Genomic DNA, 20,220 nt, shown 5'->3' with positions numbered 1-20,220 from the left:
AACTGCAGGAGGAAACTATTATCATGTTTAATATTCAACTAATTGAAAAATTGAAATATGGTTGATAGAAAAAAGAAAATGCTCTGTATCAGCATTAAATTTTCTTAAGTTGAAAATAGGATGTAACTTATATTTTGAATGTCCTTGTTCTTTGGAAATAATCATGAAATTCTTTGGGTGGAAAGGGGAATGACACCTACAACTTACATTCAAGTATTTTAACAAAGATGGATGGATGGATATATAGATATAGATAGATGATAGATGATAGATAGATATAGATAGATAATAGAGAATGGTAAAACAAATGGTGCAAACCCTAATACTTGATCAATCTGAACAAAGAGAATACAGCAGTTTTTTGTACTATCTGGCATCTTTTCTCTGAGCTTTAAATTATTTTTGAATAAAAAGCAAAAAAGTATATGACAGTAGAATGTTTATTAAGGATTTTAAAAGGCTACAATTGCATCTGGATCAGGACTCACTACAACAATTAGTTTAGCTTTACTTTGATACCTTTACTCCTCCAAAATTTCTTCATGGAATCTCAAATTCATTACAATGTAATTAAATTATTAATAAATTGTATTATTCAAATGATATAATGTAATACTGAAAAGTCTTATAGTTGGGGAAGTTTCTAAATAAATACTGGAAAATTATAGGCCAAACAAAACAAACAAAAAAACAAGGAAAATTAGCTCCAGTAAAAGAATGTCAAAGATACTATGTCCAAAGTGACAGATTGGCAAAAGACTTGCAACAGAGAATTTATAATGAGAAAGTAGAAATTGCTAAAACACATAAAAAATGCTTAATCTTACTAAACAACTAAAGATATGCAAATTAAAACACCACAGAGCATGGATTTATTCCTACCAAAGTCACAAAGATTTAAAAAAATAGTAACCTTGGGGCACCTGAGTGGCTCCGTCGGTTAAGCGTTTGACTCTTGATTTTGGCTCAGGTCATGATCCCAGGGTCATGGGATCGAGCCCTGAGTCAGGCTCTATACTCAGCTGGGAGTCAGCTTGAGATTCCCTCTCTCCCTCTCCTTCTATCCCCCCATTCTCTCTCTCTCTTTCTCTCCCTCTTTCTAAAATAAATAAATAAATCTTTAAAAAAGTAGTAATCTTAATGTCAGTAAGGAAAAAAATGAGCACATTGATATACCACTGGTGAAAATAATTAATTGCTTCTTGTTGTATGTTTCATAAACACAAGAATATTTGGGTTTTTAAAAAAATTTTATTTATTTATTTGAGAGAGAGTGAGAGAGAGAGAAAGCATAAGAGGCGGGAGGGTCAGAGAGAGAAGCAGACTCCCCACTGAGCAGAAAGCCTGATTTGGGACTTCATCCTGAGACTCTGGGATCATGGCCCGAGCCAAAGGCAGATGCTTAATTACTGAGTCCAGGAATACTTGTTTTGCCCACTTCTATACCTCTATAGGATAGAAGAGTGCCTAGCATGTGGTAGGCGCTCCGTATATGTTGAATCAATTAAGAGTTTTCTCACAAATCAGTCTTGGAGCAAAGATGATGGTGTAGTAAGAGGATCCTAGACATGTCTTGTCCCTCAAACACAAACAGATAATTATCAAATCATTCTGAATACCCAAGAAATCGACCTGAAGACTGACAGAACAAACTGCACAACTAGAGAGAGAGAAGAGGCCACCTGGAGGAAGGTAGGGAAATTGGGAGTTGTGGTTTGGGAGAGAAATGGATCATGGCTGCTTTGGAGGGAAAGAAGCCCTGTTCACAGAGAAAGGTGATAGAGCGTGGAACGCACAGGGATATGCACGAGGAGAACATTTCCCCAAAGCCATTGGCTGGGCAAAGGAGAGGGGCCAATTTTTGTCAGTTTTTGCAACCAGTGAGTCTCAAAGACAGGAGTTTTAAAGGTCGGTGGGCTTGACTAGGATAGACCCCAGAGGGCATTGCCCTACTCCTGGAGAAAAGGCAAGCAAAAAACCCTAGGGCAGATGGAGCAATCTGAGGATTGCCTAAGGCACACAAGGAGAGACTGTTAACCCTTCTTGAAGTGCATTTGTGAGAGGTGGCATTCACAGAGACACCTCTCTGGGGACAAAGGAGCCAATGGTCACCATTTCCCTTCCCTCTCCTGACCTTGAGCATACAGAAAACCTGCTAAAGGTGGCTAACCCATACACTGGCTATTTAGCCTGCTTTGCTCCAAATCCCATGACCTTGTGCTCTACTGTGACTGTTCTTTTTAGTCAAAGCTTCATTCATTCCAGAGCAGCTAGACCCTACCCCAGATAACCAGCCAGTGCAAGCCCCTGCCAAAGTGTGTCCCTGAAGTTTGGAGTTTTAAAAGTCAGCAGGCTTGGCTAAGATAAAACCCAAAGTGAACTACACTGCTATAGGCAGGCAAGCAACCCAGAGAAAGACAGCTCAAAAACAGCAATCTGAAATAGTGCCTGCCTTTTCTGGGACATAAAAGAAAGATATTCATTCTTCTGGGAGTGCTTCCCTGAGAACAGCAAAGCATGGCGACACCTTTCCGGGGACAAAGAAGCTGGCTGGCACCATTTCCTCCCTCACCCTTCAGCATAAGCATAAAAGGACACAGTGCTAACACTGGCTGCCTAACCTGCTTACAACAAATCCTGCCCTCTGGGCTCTGCTGGTACTACCATTCACTGACAAGTGGGCCTCAGTCCCACTGCATCAGGCTCCTTCTCCAGAAGACCAGCAGAAACCCCTTCCCACACTATGTCTCCCACCAGAAACTTCTGCAAAGCTTCAGTTCTAGTGGAAGTAGCATCAGGGCTCATTTAACAAGCAGACCAGAGCACATCTAGTTAAAATTCACCACATTCTGGCCAAGATCCAAACACTGCCCCCTGCAGGCAAGGAGAGCTTCTGGAGACCACTGGCCTGAAGGATAGAGCAACCAAAGCACAGCAGGAGAATGCATGCAGCATACACCAGAGAAAACTCTGAAGCACCAGGCCCTCCCTGGACACTATATGGCTCTTCTTCATAAAGCAATTACTCTCAGGAGCAGGAAAGATAAGAGGCTTTTCTAACACACACAAGAGGACAAGGACTTAGACAAAATACCAAGATGGAATAATTAATCCCAAAAGAAATAATAAGATAAGGTCACAGCCAGAGATCTAAGCAAAACAGATAAAAGTAACATGGCTGATGGAGAATTTTAAGCAAAAATCATAAGGATATTTGCTTGGCTACAGAAGAGCAAAGAAGACATCAGGGAGACCCATACTGCAGAGAAAAAAGAGTTAAAAAACAGTCAGAATAGAAAAATATAATAACTGAGATTCAAAATAGATTGGATGTAATTACCACAAGGATGGAAGAAGCAGAGGGAAAATAAGTGATATAGAAGATAAAATCCTGGAAAATAAAGAAGCTGAACAAAAGAAAGAAATTGTCATGGAACATGCCAATAAACATAGGGAACTCAGTGACTCCATCAAACATAATAACATTTGTATTATAGGAATCCCAGAAGAAGAGAGACTAAAGGGGGCAGAAGGTTTATTTGAGGAAACAATAGCTGAAGACTTCCCTAATCTGGGTAAGGAAATAGACGTTGAAATCCAGGAGTTACAGAGAATTCCCATCAAAATCAACAAAAGAAGGCCAATACCATGACATATTGTAATTAAATTTGCAAAATATGTTTTTTCGTAATGGGTTTGCTGCCAGAACACAGGTGTCAGGAAAACCATGCTCAACCTAAACCAAAATGGGAAAGGAAAAGACTCACATCAACATCGTCATCATTGGACACGTAGATTCAGGTAAGGCTACCACTACTGGTCATCTGATCTACCAATGTGGTGGGATCGACAAAAGAACTATTGAATATTTTGAGAAGGAGGCTGCTGAGATGGGAAAAGGTTCCTTCAGGTATACCTGGGTCTTGGATAAACTGAAAGCTGAACACGAATGTGGTATCACCATTGATATCCCCCTGTGGAAATTGAAGACCAGCAAGTATTATGTGACCATCATTGATACCCCAGGACACAGAGACTTTATTAAAAACATGATTACAGGCATGCCTTAGGCTGACTGTGCTGTCCTGATTGTTGCTGCTAGTGTTGGGGAATTTGAAGCAAGTATCTCCAAGAATGGGCAGACCCTTGAGCATGCCCTTCTGGCTTACACACTGGGTGTAAAACAACTAACTGTTGATGTTAACAAAATGGATTCCACTGAGCCACCCTACAGCCAGAAGAGATAGGAGGAAATTGTTAAGGAAGTCAGCACCTACATTAAGAAAATTGACTACAACCCCGACACAGTAGCATTTGTGCTAATTTCTCATTGGAATGGTGACAACATGCTGGAGCCAAGGGCTAACATGCCTTTCTTCAAGGGATGGAAAGCTACCCGTAAAGATGGCAATGCCAGTGGAACCACACTGCTTGAAACTCTGGTTTGCATTCTGCTGCCAACTTGTCCAACTGACAAGCCCTTGGCATCTGCCTCTAGGACGTCTGCAAAATTGGTGGTATTGGTACTGTCCCTGTGGGCTGAGTGGAGACTGGTGTTCTTAAACCTGGCATGGTGGTCACCTTTGCTCCATTCAATGTTGTAACTGAAGTAAAGTTTGTTGAAATGCACCATGAAGCTTTGAGTGAGGCTCTTCCTGGGGACAATGTGGGCTTCAATGTCAAGAATGTATCTGTCAAAGATGTTCATCATGGCAATGTAGCTGGTGACAGAAAAAATGACCCACCCATGGAAGCAGCTGGCTTCACAGCTCAGGTGATTATCCTGGACCATCCAGGCCAAATCAGTGCTGGATATGCACCTGTGCTGGATTGTCACACAGCTCACATTGCTTGCAAGTTTGCTGAACTGAAGGAGAAGAGAGATCGTCATTCTGGAAAAAAGCTAGAAGATGGCCCTAAGTTCTTGAAATCTGGTGATGCTGCCATTGTTGATATGGTTTCTGGCAAGCCTATGTGTGTTGAGAGCATCTCTGACTATCCTCCTCTGGGCCATTTTGCTGTTCGTGACATGAGACAGACAGTTGCTGTGGGTGTCATCAAAGCAGATTGCTATAACTGATTCATGAATTCTGTCAAACTGCAGGATAAAAATCAATGTACAGAAATCTGTTGCATTTCTATACACAAATAGTGAAGCAGCAGAAAGAAAAATCAGGGAATCAATCCGATTTACAATCGCACCAAAAACTGTAAGATACATAGGAATAAACCTAACCAAAGAGGTAAAAAAACTGTACTCTGAAAAATAGAAAACACTTATGAAAGAAATTGAACATAACAAAAAGAAATGGAATAACATTCCATGCTTATGAATTGGAAGAAAAAATATTGTTAAAATGTCTATACAACCCAAAGCAATCTACACATGTAATGATCCTTATCAAATTACTGCCAGCATTTTTCACAGAGCTAGAAAAATCCTAAAATTTGTATGGAACCGGAAAGACCCCAAATAGCCAACGCAATCTTGAAAAAGAGAAGCAAAGGTGGAGGCATCACAATTCCGGACTTCAAGTTATATTGCAAAGCTTAGTGGTCAAGACAGTATGGTACTAGTGCAGAAAGAGACACATAGATCAATGGAACAGAATAGAAAACTCAGAAATGGACCCACAGCTATATGGTCAACTTTTCTTCAACGAATCATGAAAGAATATTCAATGGGAAAAAAGTCTCTTCAACAAATGGTGTTGTGAAAACTGGACAGTAACATACAGAAGAATAAAACTGGACCACTTTCTTACACCATACACACACACAAACTCAAAATGGATTTAAAAATTTAATATGAGTCCTGAAACCACAATAATCCTAGCAGAGAGTACAGGCAGTAATGTCTTTGACATTGGTTATAGCAAGTTCTTTCTAGATAAGTCCTCTGAGCTAAAGGAAACAAAAGTAAAAATAAACTATTTGAACTACATCAAAATAAAAAGGTTTTGCACAGCAAGGGAAACAATCAAGAAAACTAAAAGGCAACCTACAGAATGGGAGAATATATTTGCAAATTACATATATGATAAAGGGCTAGTATCCAAAATCTATAAAGAACTGCTGAAACTTAACACCCAGAAAACAAATAATGCAGTTAAAAAATGGGCAGAAAGCATGAATATACTTTATTCCAAAGAAGAAATACAGATGGCCGATGGACACATGAAAAGATGCTCAAAATCACTCATCATTATGGAAATACAAATTAAAACTACAATGAGATATCATCTCACACCTGTCAGAATGACTAAAATTAGCAACATGGGAAACAGGTGTTGGTAAGGATGCAAAGCAAGTGAAACACTCTTACACTGTTTGTGGGAATGCAAACTGGTGCAGCCACTCTGGAAAACAATATGAAAGCTCTTCAAAAAGTTGAAAATTGAACTACACTATGATCCAGCAATAGCACTACTAACTATTTACTCAACAGATACAGAAATACTAATTGAAGGGATAAATGTACCCTGATTTTTTAAAGATTTTATTATTTTTTTATTTTTAAGAGAAAGAAAGAGATTAATGGGGGGCAGAGGGAGAGGGAGAGAGAGAATCTTAAGCAGGCTTCATGCTCAGTGTAGAGCCTGATGTGGAGCTCAATCTCACAACCCTGAGATCATGACCTGAAATCAGGAGTCAGATGCTTTAACCAACTGAGCCACCCAGGCACCTCTGTACCCTGATGTTTATAGCAGCATTATCAACAATAGCCAAATTAGGGAAAGAGCCCAGATATCCATCGACTGATGAGTGGATAAAGAACATAGTGGTATGTGAGTGACGAGTGGTGGCCGAATCAGGGGGACATCAAGGGACGTTCAGGCAGGGACCATGGCGGACGGCAGCTCGGAGCGGGCTGATGGGCGCATCGTCAAGATGGAGGTGGACTACAGCGCCACGGTGGATCAACGACTGCCCGAGTGCGAGAAGTTGGCCAAGGAAGGAAGACTTCAAGAAGTCATTGAAACCCTTCTCTCTTTGGAGAAACAGACCCGCACTGCTTCTGATATGGTGTCTACATCCCGCATCTTAGTTGCAGTAGTGAAGATGTGCTATGAGGCTAAAGAATGGGATTTACTTAATGAAAATATTATGCTTTTGTCAAAAAGACGGAGTCAGTTAAAACAAGCTGTTGCAAAAATGGTTCAACAGTGCTGTACTTACGTTGAGGAAATCACAGACCTTCCAATCAAACTTCGATTAATTGATACCCTATGAATGGTTACAGAAGGAAAGATTTATGTTGAAATTGAGCGTGCTCGACTGACGAAAACGTTAGCAACTATAAAAGAGCAAAACGGTGACGTGAAAGAGGCCGCCTCCATTTTACAGGAGTTACAGGTGGAAACCTACAGGTCAATGGAAAAGAAGGAGAGAGTGGAGTTTATCTTGGAGCAAATGAGGCTCTGCCTAGCTGTGAAGGATTACATTCGTACACAAATCATCAGCAAGAAAATTAACACCAAATTTTTCCAGGAAGAAAATACAGAGAAATTAAAATTGAAATATTATAACTTAATGATTCAGCTGGATCAACATGAGGGATCTTATTTGTCTATTTGTAAGCACTACAGAGCAATATATGATACTCCCTGTATATAGGCAGAAAGTGAAAAGTGGCAACAGGCTCTGAAAAGTGTCGTCCTCTATGTGATTTTGGCTCCTTTTGACAACGAACAGTCAGATTTGGTTCACCGAATAAGTGGTGACAAGAAGTTAGAAGAAATTCCTAAATACAAGGATCTTTTAAAGCTTTTTACCACAATGGAGCTGATGCGTTGGTCCACACTTGTTGAAGACTATGGAATGGAATTAAGAAAAGGGTCTCTTGAGAGTCCGGCAACTGATGTTTTTGGTTGTACAGAGGAAGGTGAAAGAAGGTGGAAAGACTTGAAGAACAGAGTTGTTGAACATAATATTAGAATAATGGCCAAGTATTACACGAGGATAACAATGCAGAGGATGGCTCAGCTTCTCGACCTGTCGATGAGTCAGAAGCTTTTCTTTCGAATCTAGTAGTTAACAAGACCATCTTTGCTAAAGTAGACAGGTTGGCAGGAATTATCAACTTCCAGAGACCCAAGGATCCAAATAATTTATTAAATGACTGGTCTCAGAAACTGAACTCACTGATGTCTCTAGTTAACAAAACTACACACCTCATAGCCAAAGAGGAGATGATACATAATCTACAATAAGGGTCTCAACGCCCCTAATGCTTTTAGAAAAGAGTTAAAATTGGAAGTCATAAAAAAAAAAAAAAAAGACTGTCATGGTGTAAATGTTGGGTTTGTTTGTTTGTGTTTTCTATATTCTCAGCTCCTTTGTCTAAAATTTAAAAGATAGTGAATATGTTTAAGGCCCCTTTTGACCTTTCAGCTCCCTGATTTTATCGTTAACTTTGCATTTGCAATTGGTGCAAAAAAAAAAATACATTTCTATTGTCTACATACTCAAAAAATTGTGTCGTAACTTACCCAAATGTGTTTTTCTGTCATTTGAAAACTTTTTAGCTGTCATTTGTTCTCATTCAGCTAACAACCATAATTATAATAATAAACGTATATGCACATTGACTTTCTATAAAAAAAAGAACATAGTGGTATATAAATACAATAGAATATTACTCAGCAATAATAAAGAATGAAATCTTGCCATTTGCAAGGATGTGGATGGAGCTAAAGAGTACTATGCTATGCGAAATAAGTCAGTCAGAGAATGATAAATACTATATGATTTCACTCATATGCAGAATTTGGTTGAGTGTGTGATGGGTATTAAGGAGAGACCTTGTTGTGATGAGCACTGGATGGTGTATGTATGTGATGAATCCCTGAATTCTACACCTGAAGCTAATATGGCACTGTATGTTAACTAACTGGAAGTTAAATAAAAACTTCAAAATAAAATAAGATATAATAAAATTTAGGAAGCAAAACAAGATAGAATATATTATTTTAACCCTAAAAATCCACCAAATAACAGCATAGGAACTGGGCAATTTATATCAAAATTTAATTGTGGTAGACTGTGAGTATTGTTCTCTCCTTTGGATTATGAAAATTTCTAATTTTTATAATGAGATATATTATTGTTATAATAATGGAAAAAAGCAGTAAGTTATCTTTTAAAATCCTGAACTAGACAATGAGCAATACAAAGGAAAAAATAAGTTGGGGTGAGGGCAGGGGTGGGATTCAGCCAATATAACGTGCAAAAGAAAATTCAACCTAACAATTTTAAAAGACCACTTTAAAAAATAATACTCTTTTCATTTCTCAAGTTGGCAAAGATATTTTTAAAGATATATTTCAAGGGAGTATCCCAATATGCATGGCAGCAGAAATATGCCAATCTGTTTAAAAAAAAAAACAAAACAACACAGTGAGTGAAGGAAAGGAAGAGCAGTTGATTCTTTTTTGTGACACTCTCCTGCCACCTACAGAAAACTATTTTAAAAACAACCAAGAAATTATTACTTTGACCTAAAATCCACTGCAGCAGATATACCCCCAAATAAATAAGCAGAAGAAACTTGATATTCCTCTTGAAATTTTGGCTTCTCTGTGGTTACAGAAATAAAATGAAGATGGAGAAGTAGGAAATCACAGACCCATCTTGCAAATGCACAATTATCAAATTAAGGCAAGGAGGAGATTGATATGAATATGAACAGATGCATTGAAGCATAAGGAATAGAGAACATCTCCTGGAATGTAAGAAATACCTCATCCACTATAAAAGAACTGAAATCATACACAGTGTATTACCTGACAAGAATGTAGTCAAACCAGAAAACAACAGAAAGACAACAGGAAAATCTCAAAACACTTGGGAAGTACATAACACACTTAATAATCAATGGGTCAAATTAGAAATCCAAAGGAAATAAAAAATAATTAGAACTAAATGAAAATATCAATGCAACATAGTACAGTATATGAGATGCAACTAAAAACAGTGCTGAGAGGGAAATTTATACCACTAAATACATGTTTTAGTAAAGAAGAAAGTTCTTAAGTCTATAAATTCCTACCTTAAGACACTACAATAACCCACCCTTCCATACCACTTCCATGGCCACAGCCAGACTCAGTGGGTGAGTGACCTGCCCCCCCACCACGTGCCACTTCTGCAGCCACTGCCAGATCCATCTAGCAGGTGAGACTGCTTTAACCTGAAAAGAAAACACACTAATTAGCAAAAAGAAAATGATAAAGAAAACAGATAAAAACTCTCAACAGAGGTGGTATGGAAGGAATGTACGTCAACATAATTAAAGCCTATAAGTCAAGACAACAGCTATTGTTATACTCAATGGTGAAGAGATGAAAGCTTTTACTTTCAGATCCGGAGCAATATAAGGATGCCCAGTCTCACCACTTTTATTCAACATAGAAATGGAAGTCTTAGCTAGAGCAATTAGGCAGGGAAAAGATAAAAGGTAGCCATACTGGAAAGAAAGAAGTAAAACTGTAACTATTGGCTGATGACACGATTTTAGACTCCACCAAAAAACCCAGAACTAATAAATTCAGTAAAGTTACAAGGTATAAAATCAATGTACAAAAATCTGTTGCATACTTATATATTAACAATGAATTATCAGAAAAAGAAATTAAGAAAACATCTCATCCCATTTATCCCCAAAATCCCATTTACAATTGCATCAAAAATAATAAAATACCAAGGAATGAATTTAATCAAAGTGGGTAAGATCCTATATGCTGAAAAATATAGGATACTAATTAAAGAAATTTAAAAATACACAAATAAATGGAAAGATATTCCATGATCAAAGATAGGAAAAGTCACCATTTTTCTGATATCCATATTACCAAAAGCAATCTACAGATTCAATGCAATCTCTAACAAAATTCCAATAACATTTTTCACAGAAATGGAACAAACAATACTACAATTTGTGTGGAACTACAAAAGGTCCTGAACAACCAAAGCAAAATTGATAAAGAAGAACAAAGCTCAAGTCAATACATTGCTAGATTTCAAACTATATTACAAAGTTATAGTAATCTAAACAATATGACATTGACATAAAAATAGACACATAGGTCAATGAAACAAGACAGAGACTTCAAAAATAAAGGCATGCATATCCGGTCAATTAACGTACAACAAAGGAAGCAAGAATACACAATGGGAAAAGAATAGTCTCTACAATAAATGGTGTTGGGAAAACTGGTCAGCCACATGCAATGGAACGAAGCTGGACCAATATCTTTTAAATTTCTTTTTTTTTAAGATTTTTTAAAATTTATTTATTTGATAGAGAGAGGGGGAACACAAGCAGGGGGAGTAGGAGAGGGAGAAGAAGGTTCCCCACGGAGCAGGGGGTCTGACACAGGGCTCGATCCAGGACCCTGGGATCATGATCTGAGCCGAAGGCAAATGCTCAATGACAGAGCCAACCAGGCGCCCCTAAAATTTTTTTAGACAATTTATTTATTTATTTGAGAGAGAGAGAGAGAGAGATAACATGAGCAGGGCAGGGGAGGAGCAGAAGGAGAGGCAGACGCAGACTCCCTGCTGAGGAGGGAGCCCAACAGAGGACTCAGTCCTAAGACCCTGAGATCATGACCTGAGCCTAATGCAAATTCTAAACCGACTGAGCCATCCAGGTGCCCTGGACCATATCTTATACCACACACAAAAATTACCTCAAAATAACAGTTGAAATGTATTTTGACATGAATTCTGAGAATTAATAAGGGAAAAAGAATCCGTACACTTTCTGACTAACTGGATACGGGAAATAAAGAAGAATCAGGATTCCAGTATGAGTCCCAAATTCCAGAATAAGATTTGGGAATGCATGCATTGAGCTAAAAACAACAAGAGGAGGGATGATGAATTGAATTTGAGGAGCTGAGTTTGAAGAGCCTATGGGACATTCAGATGGAGTTGACTAGTTACAGGGAGATCTAATGAGAGAGATAAATCTGATAGCTGTTTCTTTAGGTTTAATTGAGCTGTTCAAAGGAAACTATGAAGAACTGTAAAGACACAAAGATCAGCAGGCCAAAGAAAGAGCTATTTATGAAGAAGAAAAAAGGCAGGGAAAAAAGAGTAAAAACAGAGAGAGAGCAAGGTGAATCGTGTCCAATACCCTGGGTTGAGTACACTAAACCCACAATGTCGAGAGGTCATTGACAACCTTAGCAAGAGCAGTTCTGGTGGAATGGTGAGGGCAGAAGTCCGATGGCAGCAGGTTGAGAAGGGAGTGGGAGTTGCAGAAGAGATGGCAATGACCACAGAAAGTTCTTCCAAAGAGTTGAAGCTAGAAAGAGACATGAGGTCCAGGGACTTTGTAAAATCATGGTGAAATACACGACACAGAAAAATTTGCCCTCTCAACCATTTCTAAGTATACAGTTCAATAGTGCTAAGTATATCCATATTGCTGTGAGACAGAACTAGTTCCTCTTGCAAAACAGAAAAGCTGCACCCACTGAAAAAGACTTCCCATTTCCCCCTCCTCCCAACCCCTGGCAACGACCACCTATCTGTTTCTACGAATTTGACTCCTTTAGATACCTCATATAAGTGCAATGATATAGTATTTGTCTTTTTGTGACTGGCTTATTTCACTTGGTATAATGTCCTAAAGGTTCATCCATGTTGTTGCCAGGTGACAGTGCCTTTGTTTTTAAGACCGAATAATATTCCATTGTGTATAAATATATATTACACACACACACACACACACACACACACATACACCACATTTTGTTTATCCATTCACCCGTCGATGAGTATTTGGGTAGCTTCCACCTTTTGGCTATCATGAGTAATGTTGCTATGAGCATGGGTGTGAAAATAACACTTTGACACCCTGTTTCCGGTTCTTTGGGATTTACACCCAGAAGTGAGATTATATTTTTTAATTTTCTGAGGAAGCTCAGGGACTTTTTTAAATTATTATTTTAGGTTTGGAGAGACTTAAATGTGCTTGCTGGGGAATTGGCTTTATCGAAAAGACTGTCCTGGAGGGTGAGCTGGGTGTATGTCCAGAGAAACTGAATGAAGACAGGTAGCAGAAAGAGGAAATCGAGGTGTTCCCTCCAGAAGCGTTCCGTTTTCTCTGTGAAGCAGGAGAAGGCAGCTGAGAGCAAGAGGGAATGTGTTAAAGACTTGTCTTGAGAAGAATGTCTTAGAAGTCCTGCACAGCAGCTCAGAGGAAAGGGAGAACCGATCTAAAGGAGATGGAGGGACGTTTTCAGGGAACGGCTAAAACTAGAGGACATGATTCTGCAAGGATAGCAGTCTGTACGTAACCCAGAGGTTTGAATGTAAGATGGGTCATCCACATGGATGCTGGGCGTTAGTGAATGTGGAGGCCTGACCAGGAGGTCAGTAGACAACAGTAAAGTGGAAGGGTAGGCTCACGATGATGGCCAAATCTGTACATAACAACCGAATAGGAATAGAATCTTAAGAAACACAACTGACCTTTTACCCGAGAAAGCACTTACGTAATTTGCTTTATCTAATACTTTGGGCGCATTACTTACCTTTAAATTTAAAAAACCTTATTATTATGTATACTATGCACATGGTTTGTTAGAATTATTTTACTTTTTTTTTCTTTTAATCAGGGAACTTCTCGCTGCTCAAATATTCACAGCCTTAGATGCTCTCACAGAGCAGGAATTGGGGTCCTCACAAGATTGGAAGATCTGTACCCGCAAACAGCAGGAGACAAAACTGTCATCCAAAGCCTTTCCCATTTGCCAGTCCAGGCAGAGCTATCAAAATAAGCATTGGCCTTTGCACTCACACCTATTGTTTCAGATGGACTCAAGGCAGCTGGCTATTAAACTAAGGGAAAGAGGAGTGGGCCAGGAACAAAAGACAGTACCTAAAAGGGGAGAGTTGGTGGACTTTAAGAACTATATTGAAGAGGGGTGCCTGGGCGGCTCAGTCATTAAGCGTCTGCCTTCGGCTCAGGTCATGATCCCAGGGTCCTGGGATCGAGCCCCGCATTGGGCTCCCTGCTCCGCGGGAAGCCTGCTTCTCCCTCTGCCCACTCCCCCTGCTTGTGTTCCCTCTCTCGCTGTGTCTCTCTCTGTCAAATAAATAAATAAAATATTTTTTTAAAAAAAGGACTGTATTGAAGAAAGACCTTTTGGTGTGGGGTAAGAAAAATGGAGATGGAAGTTCAACTGGGATGATTCTCTTTTCCGGAAGGGCACCACAGAGTTGACCTTCGGCTTCCTTCTAAGACATGCCATGGACATGCCATGGGTAGAGCCAAAGGCTCTACCAGTCCTGATTAAGGTGCTGAGGTATCGGTAATGCCAGGGATGACAGGAGTGTGGAGAAAATGAAAGCTGTAATTGCTGGAGCTAGGGTGCCATAGGGTAGGAAGAAGGCATCTTACCTGTAAGGAAAGCATCTTCTGTTTTCAAATATGTTTGTTATTGGCAAGGCAGTTGGGTGAGTGCTGCTATTTGCACGTGGCAAAGCCATGTAGAAACTCCTTAAAAATATGGATCACATGGTCTTGGTGGCTGTCAGACTAGATGGGCAGACAAACTCGAAGGACCTTGCAACTGGTCATTAAAAGTTGGGAGGAAAAATAGGAGTATGGTCAGAAACCATGTAAGTTAGTCTACCGTGAAAATATAAAATCTGGATAGTAAAAGTGTTTTCTGTGATAGGTGTGGTTCATAATACCCACAGGGGTTGACTCATCTTATAGTAAGTGTGTTTCATGCCAAGACAGGATGTTAGAGATGACATCTTGAGTGACTGTGTCCACAGGGTGTGTTCTATGGTCAGGAGGGAGTGCAACAATGACCCCAGGATGCTGTCCCAGATTGGAACTTGTCCCAGAAACTTAACTGTAACACAGCCTCAAAATACATAAAGCAAAAATTGAAAGAATTACAAGCAGAAATGGACAAATCCAGCAAAATAGTGGAATATATTAACATGTCTCTCAGCAGTTGACTGTTCAAACAGCCAAAAACTTAATAAGAATTTAGTAGAAGTTTTGAACATGTGAACAAACTTGACTTAATGGATAAATTCTGAGCCCTGAACCCAACAATTCTGTAATACACGTTACTGTCAAGCATCTGTGCAACCTGTATAATAAATGTATTGTTGGGGGTGCCTGGGTGGTGGCTCAGTCCATTAAGCATCTGACTTTGGCTCAGGTCATGATCTCAGGGTCCTAGAATGGAGCCCCGCATCGGGCTCCACACTCAGCGGGGAGTCTGCTTCTCTCTCTCCCTCTCCCGCTTCCCCTCCCCCTGCTCATGCTCCCCCCCAAATAAATAAATAAAGTCTTAAACAAATAAACATACTAACATGTGGCAAAGTGCATCTCATTAAAAAAGAAAAAAAAAGGAACGAAGAGTCCAATTCATGCAGACGGGCTAGAAGCCATAAATGGTATGAGGTAGGGTGTCCTGGGGCAATGAGGTCACTGAGATATGAAACAGGAATCGAGCAGCTAAATAGGCAGATAGTATTCAGGGTTGTGGTTCTCATGGACAGGGGTGTGCTTCTCATGGACCGTTTGGCTATTGGACTAAAGACAGGAAAGCAAATTCGATTGGCCTCGAAACTTGTGACTAAAAGTTGAGAGGGGAAAAAAAGACAAAACAACTGGGGCTGTGGTCAGAAATCACGTGAGAGAGTATTCCGTGAAAACAGAAAACCTGATTTACAAAATGTAGCAAGGGCCAGGTAAAAGAGATGGTTGGTGCCATCTTGCTGAAGCTGTCGCATGTGAGTGGGGTGATCATAATCCAGGACTGTTTTGTGGTCGGGAGGAAGTACACCAGCCCCTTAAGATGCCATCCTGGCCATCTGACACAGTTGTTACAGGAGGTGACACAAGGCACTGCGTTCCTTTTGACACAGGGACTCACAAGTCCCTGAAAATCTTGCTCTGTCTTGGGTTGCAGTGGCCAGGAAGGGTTGACATCATGACATCGACACCACCACTACCTCTCCCTCACTGAAACACAGGTACAACCATTCACTAGACTCCATAAGTCCCTCTCGGCTTTGTGTCATGTCCACAGTCTCACCTCCATCCTGCCCCCTTACCATCAAAAGTAGCTCTAGTGTTCCCAGGGTTGCTGTGATAAGATAGTGCTGCGAGGCTGGCCACGGACTCCAGCTACTGCTCTTTGGTTGCTGATGAATAGGTCTGTTTCTCAGGAAGGAAAACTCAAGAAACACCATTTAATATCCATAATACCAATTAGTGATAAACTTGGACCTTGAATCAAGTCTTAATTCCTCCATCTGCTGTTTTTGTACAGGGTCCCTCTCCCTCCCCCTCTCCCTCCCTCCCTCTATCTCTTTCGAATATTAAATGAAGCTGCATACTCAACTTGTAGAGTTATTCTGAGATGAATGATGTAGAGTGAAGCCTAATTTAGAAAAGCTGCTCAGTTCATGAAAACTATGATTTGTTTACTATTAATCAATAGCTGTATGAAGAAAGGAGGGTCTGCTCCCTGCTGCCACCGGCAGTACAACTTAAAGTCAGAAGGCCTGCATGATCCCTGAATACTATACCAGGGACCAAGAGACAATTCAGGCTCCTTGTCCAGAAACAACAACAACAACAACAAAAAGGGACAAATTGAAAGTGAAGCCGACACATCAGCAGATGTTTGATCATTCTACCCTAAAGAAACTCTGGCTAATTTGATTGAGTTCTGAGTCTGTTTTGCAGTAGTTGACCAACCACCTATGAGACTAGCCAAGACTGGAACTAAATCGAGAAGAATTCTTGCAGCTGCGCGGAAGGGACCAAGAGTGAACGAAAGTAACCTCTGTGACGACGCACCCCGAGACCTCTCCCGTTCATCATGCTTGCGCCACCATTTTCTGAACATGTGTCCCATGAAGAGGCATGATTCTCCAATGCACATGCTCAGAAAGGAGGACACCTCCCTTTGTCCCTATGTGCAGTCAGGATATTCCATTCCATCCTCCATGCCCCTTGACATGCTGACCCTCTTTGTCTTCCTAATTTTTTACATGCAGTAGATACCTCATGAAATTTTTCATCCAATCTCCAGTATTTGTTGATAGCCTACTCAGAGGTGTGCCCATATGTGGCTAAGCCCTAGGGATATAAGAGTGAATAATGCAGGGTGCCTTCTCACAAGGCACTCATCCTAGTGAGAGATATGGTTACATGGAAACTGATCACTAAAAAAAAAAAAAAGAGAGAGAGAGAGAGAGCGTAGTGATTGGAATGATAGAGATTCCATGGAGTAATACAGCGGCTGACCTGTATTAGAGGAGTTCCATGATTATTTGTTGGATGAATGGATCGATAACAATACATCCAGGGCATTATGGGAAGACAGAGAAGGGTTCTAAGCTATCCTTAGGGGATGGTCGAATCTGCTCACCTGAAGTGAACACATTAGGGGCTAAGTTGGGAGCATCTTTTTTTTTATTATTTTTGATTGATTGATTGATTGATTAGAGAGAGACACAGTAAGAGAGGGAACACAAGCAGGGGGAGTGGGAGAGGGAGAAGCAGGCTTCCCACGCAGCAGGGAGCCCCCTGTGGGCCTCGATCCCAGGACCCTGGGATCATGACCCCAGCCGAAGGCAGACGCTTAACAACTGAGCCACACAGGCGCCCCAGGTTGGGAGCCTCTGATGCATTAAGTTTCCAAGAAAATTCTGGGAATATTGATTTAATATTGTTCATGAATAAAGGTAAGGAAATAATCATTCTGTGAACTGCAGAATCTGGATCACATGGGACTCAGACTGCCTCATACCAGTCAGTGTGCACGCGTGTGTGCGTGCGCGTGTGTGTGTGTGTGTGTGTGTGAGTAAATGTTTAAGAGAGAAGGCGCCTCCCTTCAAAGAGATTTGAAATCAGGCCAGATGTAAAAATCACCTCCTCCTTGGAAATTACCAACCTGATTCCCCTCTTCAGTCTCAGGGCCATGATGGTTTATGGTTGATGTATGTCATCTTGTATTTCAGAGGCACCTGAATTTTCTTATCCGTGTGACCTTAGGCAGGTTTCTAAAGCTCACAGAGCCTTGGTTTCCTCACTTCAAAAGTGGAGCCAAACTATGGAAAGAGCCAAGATGTCCATCAACAGATGAATGGATAAAGAAGATGTGGTATATATACAATGGAATATTATGCAGCCATCAAAAAAAACCACAACGAAATCTTGTCATTTGCAACAACGTGGATGGAACTAGAGGGTATTATGCTAAGCGAAATAAGTCAATCAGAGAAAGACATGTATCACATGATCTCACTGGTATGAGGAATTCTTAATCTCAGGAAATAAACTGAGGGTTGCTGGAGCGGTGGCGGGGGAGGGATGGGGTAGCTGGGTGATGGACATTGGGGAGGGTATGTGCGATGGTGAGTGCTGTGAACTGTGTAAGACTGATGAATCACAGACCTGTACCTCTGAAACAAATAATACATTATATGTTTAAAAAAAAGAAGAAGCAGAAGCAGAAGCAGAAGCAGAAGCAGAAGCAGAAGCAGAAGAAGAAGAAGAAGAAGATAGCAGGAATGGAAAAATGAAAGGGGGGAGACGAACCATGAGAGACGGACTCTGAGAAACAAACTGAGGGTTCTAGAGGGGAGGGGGGAGGGGGATGGGTTAGCCTGGTGGTGGGTATTAAAGAGGGCACGTATTGAATGAAGCACTGGGTGTTATACACAAACAATGAATCATGGATCACTACATCAAAAACTAATGATGTAATGTATGGTGATTGACATAACATAATAAAATAAAATTTTTTTAAAAAGTGGAGGTAATAGTCACATTTGCTTCACTTGGTTGTTTTGATCATCATCACTCATTACATAATGAGTGAACATAGGAGCTCTTAGCACAAGGCCTGGAGCCCAGTAAATGCTCAGTAAATTCTTAATCATTCAGAATGCCATGGAATTTCCAGACATAGCTCAGACTGATGCTCTGAGATTCTTTTTTTGTTTTTCTCGGCAAAGTTTCCTCTGTTCCACATCTGCTACCAGAGAGGGAAGCCTGGGGCAATGAAGGGGAGAAATAGGCACAAGTTAGCCATGGTACTTGTGGGTCTAGCTGCAACTTCCTGGTGCTATGGTGAACTAGGGCTGTCACACTGGTTGGGCATAGACCCCAGTCAAGCCTGTCTTGCTGCAGTGGGTCATAACTTTTCCTCAAGGGGAGCTCTGAAAGCTTCACTAAGCAAGCACAATACCAGAATGTTATCACCAGGACTTTGGGCTTTAGAGGCAACAGCCATGGGTTTCAAGAAGAAAACTGAACTAAGCCCATGGCTGGTCTCTATACATAGTCACTTTTTCCTCTTTCCCTTCTTTCCTTCCTTTCTCTTTATCCTCTGTGTGTGTGTCTCTGTCTCTCTGTTTCTCTCTCTCTCCTCCCTCCCTCTCTCTGCTCCTCTTCCTCTGCTCCTTCTTTCCCTTTTTGCTTTCTTATAATCACAGAACATTTTTTATAGAATGTTTCTTTTTTTAAGATTTTTTATTTATTTATTTGAGAGAGAGAGAGAGAGAGCACATGAGAGGGGGGAGGGTCAGAGGGAGAAGCAGACTCCTTGCTGAGCAGGGAGCCCGATGCGGGACTCGATCGTGGGACTCCAGGATCATGACCTGAGACGAAGGCCGTCGCTTAACCAACTGAGCCACCCAGGTGCCCCATAAAACAGTTTCTAATGGTATTACCACTTGATAATCCAAGCCCCATCTCTAAATTTTCTCAGCTAGAAATGTGGTAAGGTTTTTGTTTCGGTTGTGTGTGTGTGTGTGTGTGTGTGTGTGTGTGTGTGTGTGTGTGTGTGTGTTTCCCTAAATGATCAGAACAATTTGGTCATTTAGGACTTGGATCAATTCTTTACTCAGAGCCCTCTGAAGCCTGCCCCCCATGCCCATGTTTCAGATCTCCTTCGTCATTCATTCCATTCCATTCCATTCTTGGGTGAGGATAAGGAATCTTATGTCAGGATATACCATCAAGCCTGTCCATGCCCAAGCCTGGTGATAACCTTGGTGGCCATCACACCCTGGCTGGGGTGGCTGAATACGTTGATGCAGAGCTCACTAGGATTTCTGGAGCATCCAGAGAAGAGGAAGGGATGAGATTGGTGATGAGCCTGTTCTGCTGACCTGGTGTTAACCCTGTTTTTATTCAGCTACATCTACAAAAGATCCTGG

At 40.7% G+C, this 20,220-nt stretch overlaps 2 pseudogenes; both read left to right on the top strand.

Moving 5' to 3' along the window:
• Positions 1 to 4,535: 4,535 nt before the first annotated feature.
• On the top strand, positions 4,536 to 5,080 carry LOC114207435 (elongation factor 1-alpha 1 pseudogene; annotated as a pseudogene).
• Positions 5,081 to 6,798: 1,718 nt separating this feature from the next.
• On the top strand, positions 6,799 to 8,404 carry LOC114207543 (26S proteasome non-ATPase regulatory subunit 12 pseudogene; annotated as a pseudogene).
• The last annotated feature ends 11,816 nt before the right edge of the window (positions 8,405 to 20,220 follow it).

The sequence above is a fragment of the Eumetopias jubatus genome, unplaced genomic scaffold (genome assembly GCF_037043125.1).
Source record: "Eumetopias jubatus isolate StellerSeaLion01/CBP00866 unplaced genomic scaffold, mEumJub1_p1.0 scaffold_11, whole genome shotgun sequence".
Taxonomy (NCBI): Eukaryota; Metazoa; Chordata; class Mammalia; order Carnivora; family Otariidae; genus Eumetopias; species Eumetopias jubatus.
Note: the sequence above shows the minus strand (reverse complement) of the source record. Positions and strands in the feature narration are given on the sequence as shown.